Here is a 25138-nt window from a genome sequence, read left to right as displayed (position 1 = left end):
TGTACAAATAAAGCTTACCTGATTGTCGTCAAGTAGTTGTGAAAATAATAAATGATTGAAAGGAAGAAGGACAAGATTTCATAAATGGAGTAGCTAGATAGAATTACTAGAATTCATGTCCAAAGGATCATTGTATTTTAAGAATTGTCCAAAAATCTCAAATTTTGGACTAGATAAAATATGCTAAAGTAATGTTAGTATTGTGTCTATACTTGGCGCAATAGGAATGTTATAAAGTTATGATGATATTTAGTTCTAGAAATGATTAAAGGAAGAACTTTTTTTTTTTTTAAATATCTTCAGAACTCTTTTTTTTTTTTGCTAATTTTTTTACAATATATGTTAAAATGTAAATATTTGAAGAAATAGATCCCTATCACAAAGTTGGTAATCTAATAACGAAGATCCAAATTTCTACATTTCATCATTTGCATAACTTTCTAGCAAACCAACAAACTCAATACTATAATATAGCTACAAAGCTAATGTATTGTGAACTATGAAGTTTAAAAAAGTTACAGCAAGATTGCTTGATATGCATATACCATAATCAAATGTGAAATGAAAATAAAAAACGGAATTAGTTTTACTGCTAAATTTAAATGACTTATATGACATGTCCCAAGGACCAGTACCGTAAGGGTGCCTATATAAAAAAATTCTATATAACTACACAAGCCATTATTTCTTTGCAACAATTCATTGTATAAATATACCTTTTAATGATGAACAAAACATCAATTCACTTATTCTCTTGTCTCTAAGAAATAGACAACGATTTTTTTTTAATTGTTGAATCTATAAATATCTTCAAAGTCATGATTAGTAGTTAAAAATTTACCTACTAAATATATATGAATAGTTTTGTTGTTCAACAAAAGGATTCGCAATGTTGTACTCAAGTTATACCAACAAGATAATTACAATACAGTCACATTTTCACTAATATCATTCTTCAGTAATGTTATTGAATTTTTCTCTAACAAATTGCTGGAAGACGCATATGAACTTTGTAATGATGGCATTTTAGGAGAATATAGAATAGGCTTTGGAGGGTATGGCACTGAATCAAGTGGTCCTTGTAGCATTTCTAATACTTTACTCATCGATGGTCTATCTAATGGGTTCGTTTGAATGCACCATAGACTAACCATAGTTAACTTTCTTACCATATCAGTTTCTTCCTCGGAGTTTGCTAAACCATTCACAAAGTTATTACTTAGCTCAAGATCATTATAAATCCAATCTGGAAAGTACATTTCAGAAGTACACGACCCTCCTGTGTCATAGTTCTTTCTTCCACCAATCATTTCTAAAATTAACATACCATATACATCAGACTTGTGAGAAACTCCACCAAACACTCTGCTAAATACTTCAGGAGCTATGTATCCTATAGTTCCCCTTGTGCCAAGTATGGACACAATACTATCCTTCCTTTGGCATATTTGAGCTAGTCCAAAATCAGAGATTTTTGGGCAAAAATCTTCATCCAAAAGAATGTTTTGGGTTTTATATCAAGATGCAAAATCCTTGAAATACATCCTTGTTGCAAGTATTCGAGTCCTCTAGCTATGCCTATTGCAATTCGGTACAACGTGTTCCAATCCAAATTACAAAGTGCACTAGGAAATCCACTTTTAAAGATGAACTTGTCTAGTGAACCATTTGGCATGAATTCATATATTAGTGCTCTTTTGTTCTCATAACAGAAACCCAAAAGTGAGACAATGTTCACATGTGATGTTCTACTAATGCTAGCAACTTCATTTATGAATTCTTCTCCATCTCCCTTAGATTCGTTTATTACTTTAACCGCCACTTGACAACCATCAGGTAAACTTGCTTTGTACACGACACCATATCCTCCTTAACCTAATTTATCTCGAAATGAGTTTGTCATTCTTTTCACTTCTGCATATCCATATTGTTTGATTGGCACCGACAAATTATAACTTTGCATGAAAGCCTCCACATTGTAGTCAATAGATTTTTTTGTTTTGTTGAAGATCCGCATCTTTTCCAAAATTGGATACCTCTTATATTTACAAATAACTACAATAAATATTACAAATCCAACACTAAACAAGAATGCCCCTGCAATATGTGAACAAAAAAGTGAATGATAAGTATAAACAATAATTATTATATCCTATTATCATATAAGCAAAAGTAGTTTAGTATGCTATTAAATATAACATGAGTAACCTAAATTGTGAAATCTAAAATAATAATATTACCTATCTATTCCATTACGTAAACTTTCAAACACTTCCAATTTCTAGAAGAAGAAAAAAGGGCCTTTAAAATTTGGAGTGAAGTCTAACCAAAAATTGCTCCATAATCGAATGTATAGAAAGACAGAGTGAGCTTGTGCTCTTTGTACTCATGGGATGGAACTATTCATATGTACAAAGGATAAATTAAAGACAGATGTAGTAACAGAATTACCAACCAACTACCAAACTAACCAAGACGGGAAGTACTTGTAATTTATAAAACATAAACTAACAATAGGACTAGAAATAAGTCAATAACCAAGTGTTAGTGTTGATTTTTAGTTCGACTTTAAGGCTATGTTTGGATATAAAAGGAAAGAAAGTAAGAGAAAAAATTGTTAAACGGGTGTGTTTGGATTGAGGGTTTAGGAGGGGAAGCGAGGGGAGAGTTTACTTTTCTTTTTTAAATTACGGACCATATAACATGCTTTTTTTAAAAAAATATTAAGTGTGATTGAAGTATTATATAATTGTTTATCATGTTAATATTGTTATACCCTGTTTTTGGACCTAAAAATACTGGGCCCAATTTCATTTCAAACTTTGTCAATTATCAAATTTCAACTGCACAGTTCAAATTGTCTCTGCCTCGCAGTATTTTCAATCACAATTTTACCTATGTTTTTCTTGCATAAAACCTTTCGAAATGTCTTTACTTGTCTTGTAAGTCATTTAAAAGTGTCTCTGAATCATTACATTGCTTTCTTCTACAGTTTATTTCAAAATTTGCAAAAAGTCGTACAGAAGGGTATTTTGGTCATTTCCTGCAGTGGGACCCATTTTCATCCTTGCGACTGTCTCTGAGTCTTTTCAGATTGATTTTTAACATTTCATCAGTAAATCTTGTTAAATTCATTTCAAACTTGCATCTGAGTCAGTGTCAAGTCTGTTTGAGTCAGTTTAGGTCATTTTTAGCCCTAGGGGCATTTTGGTCATTTCACACAAAATTTTGGCATGGGGAGGTTACTTTGAAGTACCTCATTTAGGTCATTGGTTCGTTTTAGTCCGTTTTGTCAGTTTTATTTTTGTTTCGCTTTACGTTTGGTCAAATTACGTTTTTTATTCAATTTCATTTTTAATTGCATTTTGGTCCCTCAATTGAGGTCCCAAAATTGCATTTTTAGTCCAGAATTTTCTTTTTTTTACATTTCAGTCCTTTTTGGATTATTTGCAGTTTAGTCCTTGAAGTTTTATTTTTTGCAGAAAGGTCCAAATTTCTTTTTTTTGTCCAAGCCGTGCCACTCTCATACAATGCCACATGTCAGTTTCCCATTGGTTCCAATGCACACATGTCAAGCTATAAAAGGTGTACAGTGCCACACAGATCCACACACACGGTGCCACATCACAAACAGATCAAAACTTTCTCTCTCCATTCTGTTAGATCAAAGAAAACAGAACCACCAAGAACACAGAAATTCATCAAACCCTAACACACAAATTCATAACAAAATCATCAAAATTCATTGAAATTTCTGCAAATCTCAGGAGATTCGTCAGAGAATCATCATCATCGATTTGTTCCTTTCGCAATACGAGTGCGAATCCGTCACCGGACTCAAGCACGATCACGAAAGGCGTGCGAATCCGAGAAGAAGAAGGGGAAAACCGGATCTGTACAGAAGCAAGCACGCAAGCAACGCGCACGCAAGCAAGCAGCGCGCACGCAAGCAAGCAACAAGCAAGCAAGGACGCGAGCAAACACGCGGAGCAACAAGAACGTGAAGAACGCGAAGAACACGAAGCAACGACGCCAAGCCAAGAGTCACCGCAATCGTGAGGTAACCGCCGTCGTTCTCCCTCTTTTCCCTTCCGTTTTCTTAAGTTTTTTTCATCAAGGTTCAAGTTTAGATCTACTCCGATTCAAAGCTCTTTTGAAAAATCTAAGCTCGGATTCGAGTAATACATAAAAAAGGATGTTTAAAAACGTGAAAAAAATTTGAATCGGAGCAGTTTCGAACTCCGGCGCGGAGGCGCCACCGCCGTCCGCCGCGCCGGAAAAGCCATGCCAACCGGAGAAGGTGACCGGAAAGTTAGAGAGAAGTTGGAGCTTCTCTCTCTAAAAAGAGAGAAGAAAGAGAAAGAGGAGTATCAAAATGAAAAAAACCGGATTTCACCCCTATATATAGAGACTTGAACCGGTCCGGTTTATTTTCGGTTTTACTCTCTCATTCTCAGCCTTCAGATCAATCTAACGCTCCCTGTGCATCCGGATCTTTTAGTGATTGGGCTTTGGTTTGGGCTTAGTTTTCTTTTACGTTTTTTGTTTTTTCTGCTATTTGCACTGTTTTTCTTTGCTACCTGCACCTATGTCTTGATTAAAGTTGTGATAAAATTCCTAGAAAAATTCATACATGTTTCTTGATATTTTCTTAGTGTTTTTATGACATTTTTGCACATTAAGGATCTATGAAATTTTTGTATAATTAATTCATAGCATTTTAATTCTCTTTGAATTATTTGTTATGGATTCTTCTTCACACATTTGTCCTTGATGTGAGAATATGTGATAAAAGCTACTTGATGTGTTAATATGAGAGACTTGTGCCTATAATTTCATGTTGATTTGCTGTTTTGATTTGGTTCATAAGTTCTTGATTTTATGAACAATATATGCATATTTTGAAAGATATAAAATGCCAAGTTTATTCTAGAAAATATGGCATGAAACCATGCTTGCATGTTTCCAATAATTCCATGCTATAACTTGAGATAAAGAAAACGCTTTCAAAATTTGTTAAAGCATGAGAATTAGAGGCCAAGAATGCTTTAGGTTTCATACCTAAGTTTTTAGGGTTTAATGTCATTTTGTTAACTTTTTGTGCCATCTTGCATGCTTTTATTTCTTAGTACTTGTTATGTTTTTTCTTTTCACTAACAAGCTTATTTCCATGTTTCATGCATCTCATTTAGCATTCCCTCCACCTTCTTTAGCCTAGCGTTTATTTTTGCAAGTTTTAATTCGTTTTAGAGATGTAATTTGTTATCATTGGTTTGTAGCTTGGCAAAGGGGCCATAGAATGTATTTAGGCAATTTTTGTAATATGGACTATGGACACTATGACGCACCGACACGCACACACTCACCTTAGATGTATGCATAGGATTGTATGGTTAGATAAGCGCTTAGGTTTGAACACTTAGGGAAAATCCATCTTTTTTAAAAAAAAAAAACAATTGAACTTCACTTCAAAAATTTTCATAATAAGTATGAAGTCAACACTTCATTTTTTCCTTTCTTTTTTCTTAAGAAAAATTCAATTCATCTTAATCATTTAGACTTTCTTTCTAATCACTAATCAAACCTCACTTTTTTGCTAAATCTAATGCTCATGAAGCCTCCCAATCTCCTTCTTCAAAACCTTTTTTTCAAAACTTAAAATCAAGCAATTAAAACAAAAGAAAAACAAGTCTTTTTTAGCAAGAACTACGCCGGTTTTGATCCCTTAAAAGGGTACGTAGGCAATGAGTCAAAACTCATCCAAGCCGAAATAAAATTAAATTCTACTTCTTCTCACCCCCATTCTTCACTAATCATGCCCTCCTTTTTACAAAAATAAGCAATAAAACTAAAGCGTAGAAATAAATTAGGAGAGCGGTTCTTATGGAATACCATAATCGCTCCGGGTGCCTAACACCTTCCCGTAGCGGAAACGACCCCCGAACTTAGAATCTAAGGGTTTTTCTCAATTTTGCCCTTCCCAAGAAAAAATAGAGAATATCAACGGTCAAAAGGTTCAAGTCCAATTAATGGCTTGGCACCCAAAAACCATGATAACAGAAATGGCGACTTCACTGGGGACTCTTTTTAGCGGGTTGCGCCTAGTTTTCCTTAGTTTATATTTACGCTTTGTTTTATTGCTTACATATGTGAATACTTGTTTATTTTCATTCGACGTGTGGGGTGAGAATATCAAAAGTCCTATACCCGGGCTGAGTGAACTTATGTTTAGGTAGAGATATAATCGACAATTCGATCCGGGGGTTGCCTCGTGTATTGGATTATGCGATCAATCTCACATAGCTGAGGCATTTTGAAGGTGATATTGTCGGCGTGTGTTGTCATGCTTAGGCACTTCACTTTCAATTGTTCGACGAAGCTATGAACCGTAGTTACCAAACCCATCCTAGCCTTTTTAGGACGTAGTGCGGTGGCTAAATTGAGTGTTGTCTCAAACTTTAGTCGTCACGCGATACTACACTCAAACTAGACCTTCTCACAAATAATCATGGAACGGGTGTCGTCCTGTACTACCATGATATATGTGAGAGAGGTTGCAGTTTGGGAACTGTGTTAGAACCTTGGTTACTACTATCCAAAGCCTTAGTTCACCGGACGCCGTGTCCATCCGTGGCCCCGTTACTTTGAAACTCAACCCACTTTGTTCTTTAACAACACAATCATGCATACATGCATTCATGCATAAACATTTTTCATGCATTCATCGAAGGGTTTAAACAAATGGAAATTTTTGTAAATAATCACAGGTATGAAGAAGACTAAGTGCTACAAGTTCAAGGAAGTGGATTTGGTTAGTTTGAGAGAGTTGGCACTCAAGGTCAAGAGTCAAACAGGGTTCCGACTCCGGTATGGGGGATTGCTTACTTTGCTCCGAACCGATGTGGACGAGAAGCTAGTGCACACTCTGGTGCAATTTTATGATCCGAGCTTCCGTTGCTTCACTTTCCCGGACTTCCAGTTGGTTCCTACTCTCGAGGCTTACTCCAATCTAGTGGGTTTACCTATAGCCGAGAAGGCACCTTTCACCGGTCCCGGGACTTCTTTTACTCCTCTGGTTATTGCTAAGGATCTCTACCTCAAGACTTCCGACGTCTCCAACCATCTTATTACCAAGTCTCACATCCGGGGGTTTACTTCGAAGTATCTTCTTGATCAAGCTAATCTCAGTACTACTCGTCAGGATACACTCGAGGCTATTCTTGCTTTGCTTATCTACGGGCTCTTTCTCTTTCCGAACCTCGACAACTTCGTGGACATGAATGCTATCGAGATCTTCCATTCCAAGAACCCGGTTCCTACTTTGCTAGCGGATACCTACCACGCCATTCATGACAGGACTCTCAAGGGCCGTGGGTATATTCTTTGCTGCATATCTCTTTTGTATAGGTGGTTTATTTCGCACCTTCCGAGTTCCTTCCATGATAACTCGGAGAACTGGTCCTACTCGCAGCGGATTATGGCCCTCACTCCTAATGAGGTCGTCTGGCTCACTCCTGCCGCTCAAGTGAAGGAAATCATTATGGGTTGTGGAGACTTTCTCAATGTACCTCTTCTTGGTACCCGTGGAGGAATCAACTACAATCCCGAGCTTGCTATGAGACAGTTTGGTTTCCCTATGAAGTCGAAGCCCATTAATCTTGCTACATCTCCAGAGTTCTTCTTCTATGCGAATGCTCCTACCGGACAAAGGAAAGCTTTCATGGATGCTTGGTCCAAGGTTCGAAGGAAGAGTGTGAAGCATCTAGGTGTGAGATCCGGTGTTGCTCATGAGGCCTATACTCAGTGGGTGATAGATCGAGCTGAGGAGATTGGTATGCCTTATCCAGCTATGAGATACGTGTCTTCGTCTACTCCATCTATGCCTCTACCTTTACTCCCCGCGACTCAGGATATGTATCAGGAGCATCTAGCTATGGAGAGTCGTGAGAAGCAAGTGTGGAAAGCTCGGTACAATCAAGCCGAGAATCTAATCATGACTTTGGATGGTAGAGATGAGCAGAAGACTCATGAGAATCTAATGTTGAAGAAAGAGCTAGCTAAGGCCCGGAGGGAATTGGAAGAGAAAGATGAGCTGCTTATGAGGGACTCCAAGAGAGCTCGAGGACGACGAGACTTCTTTGATAGATACTGTGATTCAGATTCCGAGTCCGATGATCTTCCGACTACTTCCTATGCTTGAGAGCTTCATTTGTTTACCTTGTTGAAAATGTTGTGTAATTTTGTTTATTTGCAAAATTTCTAATTTGTTTAAAAATCCTTCGATGAAAAATGAGTCTTTTGCATTTGCATTTGCACATCATGCATCATATGCATCATGCATTGGTCACAAAGGCTTCCAAGTGCTCACTAGCTCCTGGTTTCTCTGCCGCAGTGTGAAAAGTGGCTCGTGCTCAGAGAATTTACGAACCTGATAGAATTGATCGAACCAGAGAATACAGAAGAAAGAAAAGGGCTATGGAAGAAGAGAACACACAGCTTCGTACCGAATTGGCATCTTTAAGGGAGGAGTTGGCCAAAGCTCATGATGCTATGACTGCTCTGTTGGCTGCTCAGGAACAACCAGTTCCTGTGGTTTCTACAGCTGCAAATGTGACTCCTACCGTAACAACTGATCCCCGCTCTATCATGCCATCCGGGTATCCTTACGGGCTTCCGCTGTACTATACTGCTAATACAGGGGCAGGGACCTCTGGTACTACCAACAATGGCCCAATCCCAGGGGCAAACTTAACTCCTGTTAGTACCGCCTTGACTCAAGCTGCAACAACTGTTACCGAGCCCATTGTGAATGCGGTGCCTCTATTTGTCCATGCTAATGCGCACCACGGGAGTATTGCCGCAACCGGAACTATGGAAGAGAGAATGGAAGAACTTGCCAAAGAGCTCCGACGGGAAATTAAGGCCAACAGGGGAAATGGAGACTCCATTAAAACCCAGGATCTCTGCTTGGTATCGAAGGTAGATATTCCAAAAAAGTTCAAAGTCCCGTAGTTCGACAAGTATAACGGGCTGACTTGTCCTCAAAATCATATTGTCAAATACGTCCGGAAGATGGGCAACTACAAGGACAATGATTCCCTTATGATCCATTACTTCCAAGACAGTCTGATGGAAGATGCTGCAGAGTGGTATACTAGTCTGAGCAAAGACGATGTCCATACTTTTGATGAGCTGGCCACTGCTTTCAAGAGCCACTACGGGTTTAACACTCGTTTGAAGCCGAATAGGGAGTTCCTCAGGTCCCTATCTCAGAAAAAGGAGGAGAGTTTCCGTGAATATGCACAAAGATGGAGAGGGGCAGCTGCCCGTATCACTCCTGCTTTAGATGAAGAAGAAATGACCCAGACATTCTTAAAGACCTTGAAGAAAGATTATGTTGAGAGGATGATCATCGCCGCCCCGAACAACTTTTCGGAGATGGTCACTATGGGAACCCGTCTTGAGGAAGCAGTCAGGGATGGGATCATTGTGTTTGAGAAAGCTGAATCTTCTACGAGTGCATCGAAGAGATATGGTAATGGACACCACAAGAAGAAAGAAACGGAAGTGGGGATGGTGTCAGCTGGAGCCGGTCAATCTATGGCTACCGTTGCTCCTATCAATGCAGCTCAAATGCCTCCGTCATACCCATATATGCCGTATTCTCAACATCCGTTCTTCCCACCGTTTTATCATCAGTACCCTTTGCCACCGGGCCAGCCTCAAGTGCCCGTCAATGCAATTGCCCAACAGATGAAACAACAGTTGCCGGTTCAACAACAACAACAACAGCAGCAGCAGCAGTATACTAGACCAACTTTTCCTCCTATACCAATGTTGTATGCTGAGTTGCTTCCAACTTTACTCCAGAGAGGACATTGTACAACTAGACAGGGTAAGCCCCCACCTGATCCGTTGCCTCCAAGGTTCAGGTCTGATCTCAAATGTGACTTTCATCAAGGTGCTTTAGGTCATGATGTCGAGGGGTGTTATGCTTTGAAGTATATCGTGAAGAAGCTCATTGATCAGGGAAAGCTGACTTTTGAGAATAATGTTCCACATGTCCTTGACAATCCTCTTCCAAATCATGCCGCTGTGAATATGATCGAAGTGTGTGAGGAAGCTCCTAGACTTGATGTCCGCAATGTTGCCACTCCTCTGGTGCCTCTGCACATCAAGCTGTGCAAAGCTTCTCTGTTCAGCCATGATCATGCCAAGTGTCTAGGATGCCTCCGTGATCCTTCGGGTTGCCATGCTGTTCAAGACGACATCCAAAGTTTGATGAATGATAATCTTCTGACTGTCAGTGATGTTTGCGTGGTCGTGCCAGTTTTTCACGATCCGCCTGTCAAGAGTGTACCTTTGAAGAAGAATGCTGAGCCTTTGGTGATAAGGTTGCCAGGACCAATTCCTTATGTTTCGGACAAGGCAGTGCCATACAAATACAATGCTACTATGATAGAAAATGGAGTAGAGGTACCTCTAGCCTCCTTTGCCACAGTAAGCAATATCGCCGAAGGAACTTCTGCAGCGCTGAGAAGCGGGAAGGTTCGTCCGCCTTTATTTCAGAAGAAAGTAGCTACGCCAATCACTCCACCAGTTGAAGAAGCAACCCCAACCGTTGTTTCACCCATTGCTACAGATGTGAATCAGCCAGGCAAATCTATAGAGGATTCGAATTTAGATGAGATTCTGAGAATAATAAAGAGGAGCGACTACAAGATCGTTGATCAATTGCTGCAAACTCCTTCCAAGATATCTGTCTTGTCGCTACTCTTGAGCTCTGAGGCTCACAGGAATACTTTGTTGAAAGTGCTGGAGCAGGCATATGTTGACCACGAAGTTACGGTAGATCGGTTTGGTGGCATAGTGGGAAATATCACTGCTTGTAACAACCTCTGGTTCAGTGAAGAAGAGTTGCCGGAAGTGGGAAAAAGTCACAATCTGGCTTTGCACATCTCGGTGAATTGTAAATCAGACATGATATCAAATGTGTTGGTAGATACCGGTTCCTCTCTCAATGTAATGCCCAAGACAACTCTAGATCAGTTGAGCTACCGTGGGACCCCTTTGAGGAGAAGTACTTTCTTGGTCAAAGCTTTTGATGGATCTCGAAAGAATGTGCTGGGAGAGATAGACTTGCCGATCACTATTGGCCCTGAGAATTTCTTGGTTACCTTCCAAGTGATGGACATTAATGCATCCTACAGTTGCCTGCTGGGAAGACCGTGGATACACGATGCAGGTGCGGTTACTTCCACCTTACATCAGAAGTTGAAATTTGTGAAGAATGGAAAACTCGTTACAATCCATGGTGAAGAAGCATACTTAGTCAGCCAGTTGTCTTCTTTTTCTTGTGTTGAAGCAGGGTCTGCTGAAGGGACTGCTTTCCAAGGTTTGACCATTGAAGGTGCAGAGCCTAAGGAAGCTGGGGCTGCTATGGCTTCATTGAAAGATGCTCAGAGAGCCATCCAAGAAGGTCAGACTGCCGGCTGGGGCAAGGTGATACAGCTCTGTGAGAACAAGCGTAAAGAAGGTCTCGGGTTCTCCCCGTCATCAAGGGTTTCCTCGGGAGTCTTCCACAGTGCAGGGTTTGTTAATGCTATCTCTGAAGAAGCCACTGGATCTGGTCTCAGGCCTGTATTTGTTACACCAGGAGGCATTGCGACGAATTGGGATGCCATTGACATTCCTTCAATCATGCATGTTTCTGAGTAATGTGTCTTGTTGCTTTAGTGCTTTGTTTTCAAAAATAACAATCCTCTCGCTCTGCCCAAAGCGAGAGTGATTTTTTCTGTAAGGGCATGTTTGTTTCGGCATTGCCGTTGATTAATAAAATTTTGTCGTTTCTTCCACGACTATTTTTTTAGTGCTTTTTCCCTTGGAAACAATGGTAATGCCAGAAAAAACCAAAACGTCTGTATTTTCTTATTAATTTCAAAAATCTGCATGAAAAAAAAAAAAACTCTTTCTAAAATCATCCAATCATTATATGCAGGTTGAACCATAATAAACCCGTTGAACACAGTAATCCTACGGTTCCTCCAAATTTTGAATCCCCTGTGTATGAAGCCGAAGATGAGGAAGGTGATGACATACCGTATGAGATCACTCGGTTACTTGAGCAAGAAAAGAAAGCCATTCAGCCTCACCAAGAAGAGATTGAGCTTATCAACATAGGTACCGAGGAAAACAAGCGAGAAATCAAGATTGGTGCTACTCTAGAGGAAGGGGTTAAACAGAAGATCATCCAACTCCTCCGGGAATATCCGGATATTTTTGCATGGTCCTATGAAGATATGCCAGGTCTAGACCCTATGATCGTAGAGCATCGGATCCCTACCAAGCCTGAATGTCCTCCCGTCAGGCAGAAATTGAGAAGGACTCATCCTGATATGGCTCTCAAGATTAAGAGTGAAGTACAAAAGCAAATTGATGCGGGTTTCCTCATGACAGTTGAGTACCCTGAATGGGTTGCTAATATTGTGCCTGTGCCGAAGAAGGATGGTAAAGTCCGGATGTGTGTTGACTTCAGAGACTTGAACAAAGCCAGTCCAAAAGACAACTTTCCGTTACCTCATATTGATGTGCTTGTTGATAACACTGCTCAGTCTAAGGTGTTCTCCTTCATGGACGGTTTCTCCGGTTATAATCAGATCAAAATGTCTCCTGAAGATAGAGAAAAGACATCTTTTATCACTCCATGGGGTACTTTCTGCTACAAGGTGATGTCGTTCGGCCTAATCAATGCTGGTGCTACCTACCAAAGGGGAATGACCACTCTGTTTCATGACATGATTCACAAAGAAGTTGAGGTATATGTGGATGACATGATTGTGAAGTCAGCAGATGAGGAGCAGCATGTTGAATATTTAACAAAGATGTTTGAAAGGTTGAGAAAATACAAGCTGCGATTGAATCCCAACAAATGTACATTCGGTGTCAGGTCCGGAAAGTTATTAGGCTTCATTGTCAGCCAAAAGGGCATTGAAGTCGATCCTGATAAAGTCCGGGCCATCCGAGAAATGCCAGCTCCACAAACAGAGAAGCAAGTCAGAGGTTTCTTGGGACGTTTGAATTACATCTCCCGATTCATATCTCATATGACTGCAACCTGCGGGCCGATCTTCAAACTACTTAGAAAGAACCAGCCTGTTGTATGGAATGATGAATGCCAAGAAGCTTTTGATAGCATCAAGAATTACCTGCTGGAACCACCTATCCTTGTCCCACCCGTGGAAGGAAGGCCTTTGATTATGTATTTGGCAGTATTTGATGAATCCATGGGATGTGTACTTGGTCAACAAGATGAAACCGGAAAGAAAGAGCATGCTATCTACTATCTAAGCAAGAAGTTCACCGATTGTGAAACTCGGTATACAATGCTTGAAAAGACTTGTTGTGCTCTAGCTTGGGCTGCCAAACGCCTGCGTCATTATTTGGTGAATCATACAACTTGGTTGATATCCAGAATGGATCCGATAAAGTATATCTTTGAGAAAGCGGCCGTTACTGGGAAGATCGCACGCTGGCAGATGCTTTTGTCTGAATACGATATTGTGTTCAAAACTCAAAAGGCAATCAAAGGCAGCATTCTTGCCGATCACCTTGCTTATCAACCTCTTGATGATTACCAACCAATTGAATTCGATTTCCCTGATGAAGAGATCATGTATTTGAAATCCAAAGACTGCGACGAACCGTTGGTTAATGAAGGTCCAGATCCCAATAGCAGGTGGGGTTTAGTCTTTGATGGTGCTGTCAATGCTTATGGCAAAGGAATTGGGGCAGTCATTGTATCCCCGCAAGGGCATCACATTCCCTTTACCGCCAGAATTCTGTTCGAATGTACCAACAACATGGCTGAGTATGAAGCATGTATCTTCGGGATCGAGGAAGCAATTGACATGAGAATCAAACACCTCGACATCTATGGAGATTCTGCGCTCGTCATCAATCAGATAAAGGGTGAATGGGAGACCCACCATGCTAAGTTGATTCCTTATCGTGATTATGCGAGACGTCTTCTGACATATTTTACAAAGGTTGAGCTGCACCATATTCCTCGTGATGAGAACCAAATGGCTGATGCTCTTGCCACTCTATCTTCCATGTTTCGAGTAAACCATTGGAATGATGTGCCATTAATCAAAGTGCAGCGCCTTGAAAGGCCTTCGCATGTGTTTGCTATTGGGGATGTGATCGATCAGGCTGGTGAAAATGTGGTTGACTATAGACCTTGGTACTACGACATCAAACAGTTCTTGCTGAGCCGTGAGTATCCGCCGGGTGCTTCCAAACAAGACAAGAAGACCTTGAGAAGATTGGCCGGTAGATTCCTGTTAGATGGAGATATTTTGTACAAGAGGAACTATGACATGGTATTGTTAAGATGTGTTGATGAACATGAGGCGGAGCAGTTAATGCATGATGTACATGACGGTACCTTCGGGACCCATGCTACAGGGCATACTATGTCAAGAAAGTTGCTACGGGCAGGTTACTACTGGATGACTATGGAGCATGATTGCTACCAGTACGCCAGAAAATGTCACAAATGTCAAATCTATGCTGATAAGATTCATGTGCCTCCGCACGCCCTCAATGTTATGTCATCCCCATGGCCGTTCTCAATGTGGGGCATCGACATGATTGGAAGAATTGAACCGAAGGCTTCAAATGGTCATCGTTTCATCTTAGTGGCAATTGACTACTTTACCAAATGGGTTGAAGCAGCATCTTATACCAATGTGACCAAGCAAGTGGTAGCTAAGTTCATCAAGAACAACATCATCTGTCGATATGGTGTTCCCAGCAAGATCATTACCGACAATGGTACCAACCTGAACAACAATGTGGTGCAAGCTCTTTGTGAAGAATTCAAAATTGAGCATCATAACTCTTCTCCTTATAGACCTCAGATGAATGGTGCAGTTGAGGCCGCCAACAAGAATATCAAGAGAATTGTCCAGAAGATGGTAACCACTTACAAGGACTGGCATGAGATGTTACCCTATGCTCTGCATGGCTACCGTACTACTGTGCGCAGTTCAACCGGGGCAACCCCTTTCTCTCTTGTATATGGTATGGAAGCAGTTCTTCCTTTGGAAGTGGAGATCCCATCTCTCCGTGTGATTATGGAAGCAAAGTTATCTGAGGCTGAATGGTGCCAAAGCCGGTATGATCAGTTGAATTTGATTGAGGAAAAACGTATGGATGCCATGGCTCGTGGACAGTCATATCAAGCAAGAATGAAGACTGCCTTTGACAAGAAAGTCCATCCTCGAGAATTCAAGGTAGGGGAACTTGTATTGAGAAGGAGGATAAGCCAGCAACCCGACCCAAGGGGCAAGTGGACGCCTAACTATGAAGGTCCTTATGTTGTCAAAAAGGCCTTCTCCGGTGGTGCTTTAATCCTTACACACATGGATGGTGTAGAACTTCCAAATCCAGTGAATGCCGATATAGTCAAGAAATACTTTGCCTAGAAATATGAAAAGAACAGCGTGGTAGGTCGAAAACCCGAAAGGGCGGCCTAGGCAAAAATTCGCTTCCCGGTGGATCGAAAACCCGAAAGGGCGGTCCAGGCAAAAATAAGGGACAAAAAACAAATATGAAAAGCTCGCTGAGATTGTACACAACTCAGGCAAGAATGAGCGTCTCGATGAGCCGAAAACCCGGAAGGGCGGTTCATGCAAAAATGAGATTGAAACAAAAGGCAAGTAACTATATCTGGCCAACCACCGTCCCCTTGGGGCATCTGCAGCTGTTAATGACTATCTTCATCGAAAGCTCCTACGCTTGCGAATTCAAAGTTTCCAGGAAATGTAATGATCACTGTGTTCAATGTACCACCAACCAATAAAATTACCATTTTCCAAGCTTTGTAAATCCGTGGAGTCACGCCTTCGGCTGACCACCACTTTTATACATCAAGTTGAGCCTTTGCTTTTGTTTGAAAACTCTATTTTCTTCTACTTTCAAAGCTATATACAAATCATTTTCCTTCTATTTTGATAATGACAATACTTGAAACAAACATTTTTGAAAATTGAAAACTTTTTGTCTATTTTGAAAAGCAAACCTGAGCAACAGGGTACATTCAAATGAAACATGCATGAGCGAGAGTATGTTGATGTCTATTTCAATATATGTTACAAGCAGGTTCTCCTTCAGGATAGTCTGTGGTCAATGGCAAGAATGAAAAAACAGAATGAAAATGCATGAAAATGAATAGGCTCGCTAAGTTGAAAACCCGAAAGGGCGGCTTAGGCAAAAATGAGCACCCCGCTGGATTGACAACCCGAAAGGGCAGTTCAGGCAAAAATGGGGCATTGAAGAGAATTTATTTCCCCGGTGGATCGAAAACCCGAAAGGGCGATCCAGGCAAAAATGGGATGCAAAAAAAATGATGATGATTGAGAATTGAAAAAATAACATGCAAAAAGCATTGACCACAGATGCGATGTCCACAACATGCCCAGCACAACGGCGTTTTCCCCAGTAAAGTCTTCCAAGATTCTATCCCCAAGCAAGTTGTTTACCTACCTGCCCTCAGCCATGGTTCCGATACGTCTCCCAACGACGCCATCTCCAAAGAGGATTTCCAAGAAGGTGTAATATAGCACGAGCTACTACGTGCCCAATACTCTGATGTCTTGTCTTCCCCGTGAAGTCGTGCCTACAAAATGCCAACAGTCATGCATTACAAGCATTCATACATGCGTAATCATGCATATTACGTGCCCATGCATTTAATGAAACTGTTATATCATCCATGCATATTGCATTTCCAATGTCAACATCAGTCTCAATTCAAAACTCATGTCAGGTTCTCTGTCAAAACCTTGTGAGCCAATAATATCGGTCAATTTCTACCTTTCAATTCGAATCGACGTCAAGTCAATCTCAATCTATATTTTGTCAGAACAAAACCAATCCCCAGTGAATATGTTTCTGTTTGGTCAAGTGGCTAGTTCAAGTCCAAGAACAGCTTGTACCTATCAATTTGCTTATGTTATCGGTCGAGTGCCCAGCTCAATCCAAGAGCAGCTCGTACCTGTCGATATGTTTCCGTTTGGTCAAGTGGCTAGCTCGATCCAAGAGCAGCTTGTACCTGTCTATCTGTTTCTGTCCGGTGGAGTAACCAGTTCGCATCCAAGAACAAGCTCGCACCTGTCTATTTGCCTTGCTTTCAGTCGAGTAACTAGTTCGAATCCGTAAGAACAACTCGTACTTGCCAATTTTCTCTTTTCCCCAGTCGGGTCACCAGTTCGAATCCATAAGAACAACTCGCACTTTCCAATATCCCCAAGTGAGTTACCAGTTCGAATCCATAAGAACAACTCATGTTTGTCCAGTAACCTCTATCCCCTGTGAGGTGACCAGTTCGAATCCATAAGAACAACTCGCAGTTGTCTGTTTGTTTCATCCCCGGTCAAGTGGCTAGTTTGAATCCAAGAACAGCTTGTACCTGTCCAACTTATTTCTAGTTTCCCGTTACTCTGCTATTCACTATCTTTGTCAATGTCTACCAATCCCGCAATGGATACGACATATTTTGTTAATTCCAATCCCCATGAGGTCTTGCATTCATAATCCAAATGATGCATGGCATGCATATTATTTGAAAATGGGTAGGCGTATTTTTACGTCCAAACACAGTGCAAATGCTAATATTTAAGTATCTTCGTCCTGTCAAGCCAAAGACTCCGTCTCTTGACTCTCCAGACAAAGAAACTTAAATAGGGGCAGCTGTTATACCCTGTTTTTGGACCTAAAAATACTGGGCCCAATTTCATTTCAAACTTTGTCAATTATCAAATTTCAACTGCACAGTTCAAATTGTCTCTGCCTCGCAGTATTTTCAATCACAATTTTACCTATGTTTTTCTTGCATAAAACCTTTCGAAATGTCTTTACTTGTCTTGTAAGTCATTTAAAAGTGTCTCTGAATCATTACATTGCTTTCTTCTACAGTTTATTTCAAAATTTGCAAAAAGTCGTACAGAAGGGTATTTTGGTCATTTCCTGCAGTGGGACCCATTTTCATCCTTGCGACTGTCTCTGAGTCTTTTCAGATTGATTTTTAACATTTCATCAGTAAATCTTGTTAAATTCATTTCAAACTTGCATCTGAGTCAGTGTCAAGTCTGTTTGAGTCAGTTTAGGTCATTTTTAGCCCTAGGGGCATTTTGGTCATTTCACACAAAATTTTGGCATGGGGAGGTTACTTTGAAGTACCTCATTTAGGTCATTGGTTCGTTTTAGTCCGTTTTGTCAGTTTTATTTTTGTTTCGCTTTACGTTTGGTCAAATTACGTTTTTTATTCAATTTCATTTTTAATTGCATTTTGGTCCCTCAATTGAGGTCCCAAAATTGCATTTTTAGTCCAGAATTTTCTTTTTTTTACATTTCAGTCCTTTTTGGATTATTTGCAGTTTAGTCCTTGAAGTTTTATTTTTTGCAGAAAGGTCCAAATTTCTTTTTTTTGTCCAAGCCGTGCCACTCTCATACAATGCCACATGTCAGTTTCCCATTGGTTCCAATGCACACATGTCAAGCTATAAAAGGTGTACAGTGCCACACAGATCCACACACACGGTGCCACATCACAAACAGATCAAAACTTTCTCTCTCCATTCTGTTAGATCAAAGAAAACAGAACCACCAAGAACACAGAAATTCATCAAACCCTAACACACAAATTCATAACAAAATCATCAAAATTCATTGAAATTTCTGCAAATCTCAGGAGATTCGTCAGAGAATCATCATCATCGATTTGTTCCTTTCGCAATACGAGTGCGAATCCGTCACCGGACTCAAGCACGATCACGAAAGGCGTGCGAATCCGAGAAGAAGAAGGGGAAAACCGGATCTGTACAGAAGCAAGCACGCAAGCAACGCGCACGCAAGCAAGCAGCGCGCACGCAAGCAAGCAACAAGCAAGCAAGGACGCGAGCAAACACGCGGAGCAACAAGAACGTGAAGAACGCGAAGAACACGAAGCAACGACGCCAAGCCAAGAGTCACCGCAATCGTGAGGTAACCGCCGTCGTTCTCCCTCTTTTCCCTTCTGTTTTCTTAAGTTTTTTTCATCAAGGTTCAAGTTTAGATCTACTCCGATTCAAAGCTCTTTTGAAAAATCTAAGCTTGGATTCGAGTAATACATAAAAAAGGATGTTTAAAAACGTGAAAAAAATTTGAATCGGAGCAGTTTCGAACTCCGGCGCGGAGGCGCCACCGCCGTCCGCCGCGCCGGAAAAGCCATGCCAACCGGAGAAGGTGACCGGAAAGTTAGAGAGAAGTTGGAGCTTCTCTCTCTAAAAAGAGAGAAGAAAGAGAAAGAGGAGTATCAAAATGAAAAAAACCGGATTTCACCCCTATATATAGAGACTTGAACCGGTCCGGTTTATTTTCGGTTTTACTCTCTCATTCTCAGCCTTCAGATCAATCTAACGCTCCCTGTGCATCCGGATCTTTTAGTGATTGGGCTTTGGTTTGGGCTTAGTTTTCTTTTACGTTTTTTTGTTTTTTCTGCTATTTGCACTGTTTTTCTTTGCTACCTGCACCTATGTCTTGATTAAAGTTGTGATAAAATTCCTAGAAAAATTCATACATGTTTCTTGATATTTTCTTAGTGTTTTTATGACATTTTTGCACATTAAGGATCTATGAAATTTTTGTATAATTAATTCATAGCATTTTAATTCTCTTTGAATTATTTGTTATGGATTCTTCTTCACACATTTGTCCTTGATGTGAGAATATGTGATAAAAGCTACTTGATGTGTTAATATGAGAGACTTGTGCCTATAATTTCATGTTGATTTGCTGTTTTGATTTGGTTCATAAGTTCTTGATTTTATGAACAATATATGCATATTTTGAAAGATATAAAATGCCAAGTTTATTCTAGAAAATATGGCATGAAACCATGCTTGCATGTTTCCAATAATTCCATGCTATAACTTGAGATAAAGAAAACGCTTTCAAAATTTGTTAAAGCATGAGAATTAGAGGCCAAGAATGCTTTAGGTTTCATACCTAAGTTTTTAGGGTTTAATGTCATTTTGTTAACTTTTTGTGCCATCTTGCATGCTTTTATTTCTTAGTACTTGTTATGTTTTTTCTTTTCACTAACAAGCTTATTTCCATGTTTCATGCATCTCATTTAGCATTCCCTCCACCTTCTTTAGCCTAGCGTTTATTTTTGCAAGTTTTAATTCGTTTTAGAGATGTAATTTGTTATCATTGGTTTGTAGCTTGGCAAAGGGGCCATAGAATGTATTTAGGCAATTTTTGTAATATGGACTATGGACACTATGACGCACCGACACGCACACACTCACCTTAGATGTATGCATAGGATTGTATGGTTAGATAAGCGCTTAGGTTTGAACACTTAGGGAAAATCCATCTTTTTTAAAAAAAAAAACAATTGAACTTCACTTCAAAAATTTTCATAATAAGTATGAAGTCAACACTTCATTTTTTCCTTTCTTTTTTCTTAAGAAAAATTCAATTCATCTTAATCATTTAGACTTTCTTTCTAATCACTAATCAAACCTCACTTTTTTTGCTAAATCTAATGCTCATGAAGCCTCCCAATCTCCTTCTTCAAAACCTTTTTTTCAAAACTTAAAATCAAGCAATTAAAACAAAAGAAAAACAAGTCTTTTTTAGCAAGAACTACGCCGGTTTTGATCCCTTAAAAGGGTACGTAGGCAATGAGTCAAAACTCATCCAAGCCGAAATAAAATTAAATTCTACTTCTTCTCACCCCCATTCTTCACTAATCATGCCCTCCTTTTTACAAAAATAAGCAATAAAACTAAAGCGTAGAAATAAATTAGGAGAGCGGTTCTTATGGAATACCATAATCGCTCCGGGTGCCTAACACCTTCCCGTAGCGGAAACGACCCCCGAACTTAGAATCTAAGGGTTTTTCTCAATTTTGCCCTTCCCAAGAAAAAATAGAGAATATCAACGGTCAAAAGGTTCAAGTCCAATTAATGGCTTGGCACCCAAAAACCATGATAACAAATATGTTAACTTTTTAAAAAACATTTCATAATGTCCGTTATTTAAAATTAAAAGTGACCCTCTCCTCCCTTCCCCTCCTAAACCTCCATCCAAACACACCCTAAAGGAATGAAAGTGAAGAGAAAGTGAATGGAGAGTGAGATGATTTTTTTAGTTGTTTGTTAGGAGCGAAAGTGGTGAGAAAGTGAGAGGAAAGAAAGTTATGTAACAAGAAAATGACAAAGCTACCTCAAACAAAAATAAAATGCGATTAGAGAAAAATATTAAAATAATAATTTGATTAATATTAAAATACACATTCAATTATAATGTAAGTTAAGCATAAAAGAGTATCACATTTTATTTTTGTTTAAAAAAGAGTATCATAGGTTTAAATAAGAGTTTAGTGTCCCGATTTAAATTGAAAAAAAACCGTCAAGTTGTTGTTATTTTCTGAAATTGGTTGGGCATTTATGTCATTTCATCCAAAAAGCAAACCTTCCTCCATTCTTCGGTCCAGTTTAGGGGTTATTGCATTTTGAGTGGGTCCCAGCATAAAACTTTCTTTCCTTACTTTATTGTTGGCAAACCAAACCATGGAAAAGAGAATATTCTTCAACCTTTCTCTCCTTCCTCTTTCTTTCCTTATAGTTTCTCTGAAACCAAACATAGCCTAAATCTACAAGTTTGTGTTAATTTTTTGTTCGACTTTAAATCTACAAAATTCGACAACAATTAAATGTTTAAGCACTAAATTGTGAAGCTTAATGTGTTATGTTTTTGTTTTTAAGAAACGAAATTAACTCATTCAAATTGCATCAGGGAGAATCGAAGCATAGACCATGAGAAGGAGCACACTCTGAGGCCCAAAATCATCGTACCAACCAAAGTTGATTCTTAATGTGTTATGTTAATCTTATTCATAGAAGAATGGCTTCAACCAGCAATTCTAACATCATTTTAAAACATGCACATTGTGAAAGTCGTAATTATCTACAAAAATGATTAGCTTGTTAAAGTTTAACAGAATCCTAACTCATATATATAAATGGGTGTTGGTCTAAATCTCAAAGAATAATGAATTGGACACTCATGATATTACAATAGAAAATCAAAATTGAGGATTGCTTGATGATCAGTGTTGGTTATCTCTGCGCAATCCTTGTTGACAGAAGGAGTTCTCAAACGAGATCAACTGTATTATATTTTATTTGTTTCTTATGTTGATATTATTTAAACCATACGATCAAATAAATTAAACAGTTGAGATTTGATGTAAGTTTTTTTACTTACACTTGGTATCAATGGATCCTAACTTATATATATTTGCACATGACCGAATTAATTAATGAGCAACATCACAATAAAAACAAAACAATATTGAAATTGAAATATATAATGGGTAAACATACATACCTACAATCCAAAGAGGTATAAGTACTTTTGTTTTAGATGGTCCTCCATTACGAGAAGCAGCTGCTTTTTCTCCTTCACCTTGTCGAGAAACATTTAGCCCAAGAAAAGCATTTCCTCTGGTAATCAACTTGACCTTGGATGAAAATTTAGGAATTTGTCCAGATAGATTATTACGAGAAACGTCAAGTAACTGAAGTTGAGGTAAAGTCGTAAGACTCTTTGGTATGGAACCCGTAAAATTATTGTTAGTTAAAGTCAAGTTCACTAAACTTGTTAAATTAGAAAATGCTGGAGAGATAGCTCCATTTAAATATTGACCCCTAAAATCAACGCTCACAATCTTCCCTCTTCGACACCTAAGGAATACCCCGTCGGTACAAACATCATTCCCTTTAATTCTGGAAAATTCAGGATGCCCAAGAGCTGCAAAAATTTCAAGCATAACCATAACCTGGGGATCACAAGGTCCAACATTGCTACGACAAAAGTTATTTGATTCCCAAGTTGCCTTAACACGCTTGTGAAACATAGGTATTGGTCCTTCAAGATTATTGTTGTCCAAAGAGATGTTGGTCAAGCTAGGGAGAGAGAACAACGAAGATGGAACCAAACCTATTAAACCATTTGAGTGAAGTTGGAGATCAAACAAATGAGTGGAATTTGACATGTTAGGAATTGTACCAGTGAACGCGTTGTTGTTAAGCCACGCTTGAGACAAAAATCTCATAGACGATATCACTTCAATTGTACCCGTAAACCCATTCAATCTGTCTTGGTTTGTTGAGTCGTAAATACCTTACTACAGATTTTCCAAGAGACAGGGGAAGTGTTCCACGGATGTTGTTGTGAGAGAGAGAAACAGTATGCAATCTTGGAAACCAATCGAACACGTCTGATGGCAATGGACCTAAGATATTTGTAGCTTCAAGATCAAGGGTGTGCATCAACTCAGAATAACCTAAATCCTCAGCCTCAGGAAATAACCATGGCTTGAGATTCAAGTTATTACTAAGGTTGAGAGTTTGCATCCCTAGTAACAATTGAAAGCAATGACCTGGAATGGAGGTGAAGTTATTGTGACCAAGGTAAATGGTTTCGAGCGAAAAGAGAGCAAACATAGAAGGTAAAGAACCGGTGAGTGAGTTGTTGTGGAGATCAATATAGGTGAGATTAGGGAGTGTACCACTGAGTGAGCTTGATGGCCACAACTTGACTAGATTGGCAGACGATGCCAGTCCAATTGCAGTGATGAGTGTTGTTAGACCAGCCAGAAGGAGTTGGGGTCAATGCTTTCAAAAGTTGGGACATATAATTTGCCTCGTCTTGTGCATTAATAGTCACAACAAAGAGAAGGGAAAACAAAAGACATAGTTGGAGTGATACTAATATCTTCATGAGGAAGGAATATTTGACCACAGTTGAATAATGGAATTGAATGAATGTAATAATGTAATCGACTTGTTTATAACAAAATTGCGTGTACGCGTGATAATCTCAGCCGTCAACGAAGTAGTGCGCGCCACCGAGTTTTTATTAAACAAATATTCAAATTAAAATTAAATAAAAAAAGCAAGTAACACATGTTTCAACTTTAATTATTTAAAGGTTATACTTCTTGCATCGTGAATCTTTTGTAAAAAAAATATTGTTCTAAAATAACTCATTTTATTTTTTAATATAATATTAATTTTTTTTTTCAATTATACCTCTTATTAATACTCCCTCTCTCCTAAAATGTAAACAAAAAAACTCAATTTCTTTGTCCCAAAATGTAAGTAAAAAAGACAAAAAAAATTTCCTATATTTAATCTTGTCTTTTTTTAAGAAAATCATCTTTTTCAAAAAAAACTTACATTCAATTTTCTTTTTCTCCCCTTTTTCCCATAACCAATTGTCAATGAAAGTTGTTTTTACATCTTCCTATAAAATTTATTCTAAAGAAAACGCAAAAAACTACTCCCTCCGTTTTTTAATATAAGCAAATTTTAACTTTTAGGTTCATTCAATCAATGATGTATGTGGTTTATAATATAAACCACATACATCATTGATTGAATGAACCTAAAAGTCAAAATTTGCTTATATTAAAAAATGGAGGGAGTATACTCCAATTTTTTATGTTTTAGTTTTCTTAATAAGTGCGATTTTAATTTTGCTTACAATTTGGGACGGAAGAAGTACTACTTTCATCACTCAGACTCAATATATTCTACTTTGCATTAATGATAATGGTAAATGCACTAATACTTGACAAGAGTGTTTAAAACCGTTTTTCTTTCTCCTTCACTAATATTTTTTTCTTAATAAGTGTAAAATGAGCAAAAGACTCAGTTAAATTGGAACGAAAAGAGTAGTTGATAAGCGGAGTAGCACATGTTTCAACTTTAATTATTAATAAAAAAAGTCATGTTAACCAACAAAAAATATAGCTACAAAGATCCAAATTTCTACATTTCATCATTTGCATAACTTTCTAGCAAACCAACAAACTCAATATAATATAGCTACAAAGCTAATGTATTGTGAACTATGAAGTTTAAAAAAGTTACAGCAAGATTGCTTGATATGCATATACCATAATCAAATGTGAAATGAAAATAAAAAAAGGAATTAGTTTTACTGCTAAATTTAAATGACTTATATGACATGTCCCAAGTACCACCGAAAGGGTGCCTATAAAAAAAATTCCTATATA

The 25138-nt window shown here is 38.8% G+C and overlaps 1 pseudogene across 1 annotated transcript; it reads right to left on the bottom strand.

Moving 5' to 3' along the window:
* Positions 1-825: 825 nt before the first annotated feature.
* Positions 826-23861, bottom strand: LOC11440006 (LEAF RUST 10 DISEASE-RESISTANCE LOCUS RECEPTOR-LIKE PROTEIN KINASE-like 2.5; annotated as a pseudogene). Its single transcript, XR_003007102.2, has 2 exons — positions 22444-23861; positions 826-2097 (listed from the first exon to the last, which is right to left on the bottom strand). The product of XR_003007102.2 is annotated as an LEAF RUST 10 DISEASE-RESISTANCE proteinUS RECEPTOR-LIKE PROTEIN KINASE-like 2.5 (transcript).
* Positions 23862-25138: the final 1277 nt, after the last annotated feature.

The sequence above is a fragment of the Medicago truncatula genome, chromosome 7 (assembly GCF_003473485.1).
Source record: "Medicago truncatula cultivar Jemalong A17 chromosome 7, MtrunA17r5.0-ANR, whole genome shotgun sequence".
NCBI lineage: Eukaryota > Viridiplantae > Streptophyta > Magnoliopsida > Fabales > Fabaceae > Medicago > Medicago truncatula.
The sequence above is the reverse complement of the archived record's forward strand: the minus strand, read 5'-3'. Positions and strand labels throughout refer to the sequence as shown.